We start from the raw sequence: 5,882 nt of genomic DNA, 5'->3' as shown, positions 1-5,882 counted from the left end.
AGGAGGAGGAGAAGGAGAAGGAGAAGGAGAAGGAGAAGGAGAAGGAGAAGGAGAAGGAGAAGGAGAAGGAGAAGGAGAAGGAGAAGGAGAAGGAGAAGAGAAGAGAAGAAATGTGAAGAGAAGCATACCTTATAAATTTAAAGGCTTGCTATTAGTCATCATTCTTACCATAAAGTTTGTTTTGGAAATATAGCTCACTGTAGAAAGCCTCCTAGGACCTTGTTCAGTGACACAGCAGCATCTGGTACCAGAGGCTGGGAGTCCATGAAAGTGGGGGGGGGGGTGCATAAGGATGTTAGCAAGTCATTTGACAGGGCCTTGCCTCTCAGACCTTCTTCCTTCCCCATCTCCTGCCTCTCACACAGCTCGACAGGTCTGAGAATACCAGAGCTTAGGTTCTGATGATCAGTTTCCCAGGTCCAAGGATGCCAGCACGTTCCCTACTTGTCCCTAGCTTAACAGACACTTGGCATTGTTCCTCTGTAGGAAGATCTCAGAGAGTCAAACGAGTGAGGAGTGTTTCTCACAACACCTAATACCAAGCTGCCTACTCAAGGGGCCAACGTTTTGCTGCCAAAGGTGCATGTCTGATCCAGATTGTGTGTGATCTCTAGACATATCAAGACCACTCTTTCTTCAGTTTTCAATTCTAGTTTTAAAGACAAACCTTAAGTATACTATTTGAATCTACAGATGTTCTGTTTCCTCAGTGTGCGTACATCTCAGAGAATGAACCTGTCCAAAGATAGGTCTGTTCTGATTTGGGAACATTTCATAAGATAATCTTATTTCCTAGTTCTAAGGACACATCATGTGGCTGAATTTTGAGGGAAAAGGAATTCTATGTGTCTAGAGGGCTGTGAAGAAATGACTATTCTTTAAGTCCCATGAGGCTTTGGTCATATACATCCTATTTATTTGTCTTCCTGGACATTTTCTTCCTCCTTGAGCAAGCTCTGCTTCCAATAGACAGTATCTTCTCCTTTCTCAAGCATTGACGAGCACGCCCACGTGGTCATCTACAGCAATGGCACACTTTTACTCTGGTCCTTCGTCACCGGTAGGAAATCTTCAGGAGAAACATCTCGGGCAGCATTTTCCTTGGTGTCTGTGAATAGTCACTTCCTGGTCCCACATGTGCAGATGAGCTCTATTCAGTGAAGAAACACATTCACTATAGCCCTTCTGATTCCCTCTACATTACTTACACGCTGGCTTGTTTTTTTAATCTTTGCCAGGTTCCAAAGACAACCATGCTGAGTGATATGAATGCCAATTTTCTCATTTAGGCAGGAGATGGCTAGACTGGAGTCTGTAAAGGTTACTAAAGGGGAAAACACACACACATGCACATACACACATACATACACACACACACACACACACACACACACACAAACACACACACACGAAAATATAAAATCACCAGTCTAGGGGATAGAAACGCAGATCATGATAAACATTTAAAAAGATAATTCCACTTTTTAAAAAAAGGTACAAGACATTTTATCTAGCATCCTGAAAAGCTAAGGTACACGCAGGGTGACGCTGACCTGCTCCTTAGCAGTGAAGATAAGGAATACAAGTTGCAAGAGAGAAACCTGTCTGTGGTGAAATACAAGGCTGGGGGCTCAGGCCTCACATCAGACAAACGGCTTGTTGATTTAAGTGGTATGGGGAAATGGAGAAGGTATTGCTTAAAGCAGTAACCAGTGTTGTTTACTTGGGATACAAGCTAGAGAATATTATTATGGCAGAGAAAAGAAGCTATCTCTTGTGAATTGTCTTGAATTATGGGGGGGAGCGAGAGAAGCTCACAGCATATGACATTTAGAATTGCAATTTCTAAGCAGAGCGCCACATCTGATATATCATTTACTGCCTCTGTCTCCATCCTTCCAGCGCCGCGTTAAGGACAGATGCAAACCGCACTTCCTCGGGTCTCCATTTTCACATAGATTTGGAAGACATTTATTTTTCCCTTCCAAACAGAATCATATTTCTCACCCCTCTTTGAAGGTTGAGTTCATCACTAAATATTCAGGTCCAGGAAGCGATTTTCTTTTCTCTCTGCACATGATTTCTCTCTCTCTCTCTCTCTCTCTCTCTCTCTCTCTCTCTCCCACTCTGGAGCCAAACAAGAATCCATAGAAATGAGGAGCATGGTAAAGAGACCGACTGAGGGGGTGGCTGAGGAGTGGCGCTTTTTGCTAGGGTTGTGAGGGAAATTTACACTGGACTGGAGTCTTCCCTGTCCCAGCTGATTTTGCAAGGAAAGAACAATGCGCCTCTGGTCAGATACTGTCCTCCTGCTCGGAAGACTCAAAAGGCATGTGCGATAGCCATGCCTCCTGCTGAAAAGGACAGTGTCTCAGCTTTGAAAACGGCGTTTCCATACCACAGGTATTTCCTTGGCCGGAGAAAATGAATTACCACTTCCAGCAATCCCAGTAACTTTCAGTACTGGAGGGAATGAACACACCCATTTATTTGGTAGCTGCAAGAACTGAGGTCTCAGAAGCTAGTGGACTCAATCGAGGGAATATACCCCACAAGGGTGTGCCCATGTTTTCTCCGTGCTTTCTTCAGCGGGTTAGAGGGCCTCTGCTTTCTGCACAGATGTGGGAATCTCCTATTTAGCCTCTAGTTTCTGCCAAGGCTTTAGTGCCAGCAAAGGCTTTGCCCTGGGCTGTCTTTCCCCCTCTGGGAACACTACTCCAGTGCAGGAAGCTGGTGTTGCTGGCCTCAAGACCTAACCTGCAGCCCCATCGGCTTGGAAAAGTGGCTTTTCCACTATTCCCACTGTCTTGTGACCCAGGCACTTGCCACACCTCTTTCTCCTTCTGATACCATCACAATAAACTGGGCTTTTTAAAAACAAAAACCAGGAACATCTGTCATCTTCAAGTAACTTCTGTTTTAGCCCCACAACTGAAGAAAACAGATTCCAAACACAAATGAGGACTCAAGCAGACCCTTACCCCCCCCCCCCCCCCGAGGCCGACTGCATAATCCGAAGACTCTGGGTCCCAGAGATGCTTTCCCCTTTCCCGGAGACATCTCAGTTCTGCAGCCTGGAGCTCCGTCACCCAGGACACTCCTAACCCTCGTCACAGGACTCCTCTCACTTTCTGTCACTGGCTTGAATATTTCGTCTCAAGCCTACTTTTTCTACTTCCGCTCAGATCACTTGTTCCCCAGTGAGAGCACTCGCTCTTTGGCTCATTGGAGTTGTTCAGATTGTGAAACCAAGTCCCATTTGCTCCCATGAGGTTTGGGTTTGAATCCTGAGAAATTAGTTCACTTTGATCCTTTGAGTCATAACCTAAGACATAGCTGGTTGTGTTATTTTCTGTATCATGTTATTGTTATTGTTCTGATTGTATGGATGATATCATCTCATAAAAAATTCAAGAACTATGTGGTGTTACAAAAGGACAGTAAAGGTTACATGAAATTCTGCCTTCTTTATGTAAGCAGCATTGACAATTGTATGACCACCTTTCATATACCTCTTTATAACTATGTATATGCATATAACTCTATTTATATATATATATACCCTATTTAATACATATGGATTATATATCTATAACCCTGATTAACACATATTATAGACATACAACCTTATTTTATATGTATTATACACTCATAATACTATTCAGCACATATAATATACACATAACCCTATTTAATACCTATATTTTACATAAATGCATTATTCATTCACAGCACTATGTCTATAGAATGACATTACACATTACATTTTGTATAAACAGAGAATTTCCACACATACCACTTATGAAGTGGAGTCTATTACAGATCATCTATAAACGTTTCAACGACTATTAAAACGCCTTGCTTGAACCTGCACTTCAGTTGGTACTATGGAGTGGAGTCCCTGACCACCCTCCTGTCTCCAGGCAGGGCTCCACTGACAATACTCCAATTAGTCCAGGTCCCCAAATATGTGACACAAAGAACAAATGAGCATCCTAATTGGAAATTCAATACGTTCCACTAAGATTAGATTTCTCCGGCTTAAGGCTGCCTTCAGGTGGCCCTGTGTTCTCTCTTTGCCAGCTACCAGCACGGAAAGAGACAGCCGGAGCTCAGCACCCTCAGAAGGGGCAGACTGAAGCGAAAACAGGCTACGCCTGACCAGCAGGTCTCTTCCCTAGAGATCCCACAGAAGAGACCCAGCTTCTAGAATCCAGGGAGGAAACTGGTTTGGGGGTCCTAAACCACCCTGTTCTCACTGAAGCCTGCTCTCCCTAGTTCCGTCTAAAGCAGTGCTCCTGTGCTCTGCGCAGTTCCCGCCACGCACAGGCCTTTCTGCAGGCCTAACAATTTTGGTTTCCCTTGCTTCCCAGGCCCTTTAATCACCTTTTGTGGCTCTGCTCTGAATACTCCCTTGCCTGCACCCCTTTTAAGGGGTGTGTAAACTCCCCAGACTCCTTCTGTCTGCAACTGTACTGAAACAAACATTTTATAACCCAGCTCACCCCGGCAACATCAGACAGAGCCATACTGCATTTATTCAGAGCGAAATTAAAACCTACGTTAGGAAACACACTCATTGCCTTTTAATAGTGCTCATTTTAAAATCAAATCAGATCCATGAGAAATTCTGCTTGCATGGTAAGCAAATATGATCGCAGGCTGTTTCCCGTTCGATGACAGCATGCACTGCCAGGCCGGGCCCCATTTCTCAAAGCTTTTCTCCATTGTGTACAGAAGTCTGGAGTCCACGTGTGAATTACAATCATCACCCTTTTACCTCATCAGGAGTATGACCAGAAGATGACAAATGTGTCTTCTGAAGAACTAAGCTGGAATGCCTGCTATCAGATACAGAGATCTCCCTCTCCTGGTCTCAGACAGGCTGTCCTGAGCATGCATAGCAGGTGTATACATGCTATAGGGGTGGCCACAGCTAGTACTGGGCTGGGCTGCCTTCCCAGAAGGACGCAGCCAGCCTAGGTCTGGCCCTTGAGTTCCATGCTGCCCTCACTTTTGATGGCATTTATCACTATTTGAAAGGAAAAATATTTATTTTATTTGTGTCTGTATTTCTCACTACGTAGTAAAGAAGGCCCTATATTGGCTTGTCACTCCTTTCTCTGTGTACTGGCTAGTTTTGTGTCAACTTGACACAGCTGGAGTTATCACAGAGAAAGGAGCTTTAGTTGAGGAAATGCCAACATGAGATCCAGCTGTAAGGTATTTTCTCAATTACTGATCAAAGGGGAAAGGCCCCTTGTGGGTGGGACCATCCCTGGGCTGGTAGTCTTGGGTTCTATAAGAGAGCAGGCTGAGCAAACCAGGGGAAGCAAGCCAGTAAAGAACATCCCTCCACAGACTCTGCATCAGCTCCAGCTTTCTAACCTGCTTGAGTTCCAGTTCTGACTTCCTTGGTCATGAACAGCAGTATGGAAGTGTAAGCCAAATAAACCCTTTCCTCCCCAATTTGCTTCTTAGTCATGATGTTTGTGCAGGAATAGAAACCCTGACAGGGACAAATTGATACCAGCATAGTGGGGTATTCCTGTGACAACCTGACCATGTTTTGGGGAGGACTGTGGAAGGACTTTAGAACTTTGGGCCAGAAGATCTGTTTGGTGTTAAGTCCTCTGTGAGATGTTGTATAGGAGCTTGGAAGATAATGTTTGAGAACAGTGCATAAGATGGAGGCCTGGCTTATGAAATTTCAGAGGGAAAATTAAAGACTCTTTTCAGGGCCATTGTACCTTGATTGTGAAGATTCTGTGGTTCTGGTTAGCTGGGGCTGAAGAATCAGCTGTGATTAACAAGATACCAGAACTACTAAAGCAAAATCTTTGTATTACTGGGACTATTGATGCTGGTTAGCTGGAGCTAAG

The sequence above is a fragment of the Mus pahari genome, chromosome 6 (genome assembly GCF_900095145.1).
Source record: "Mus pahari chromosome 6, PAHARI_EIJ_v1.1, whole genome shotgun sequence".
Lineage (NCBI taxonomy): Eukaryota > Metazoa > Chordata > Mammalia > Rodentia > Muridae > Mus > Mus pahari.
Note: the sequence above shows the minus strand (reverse complement) of the source record.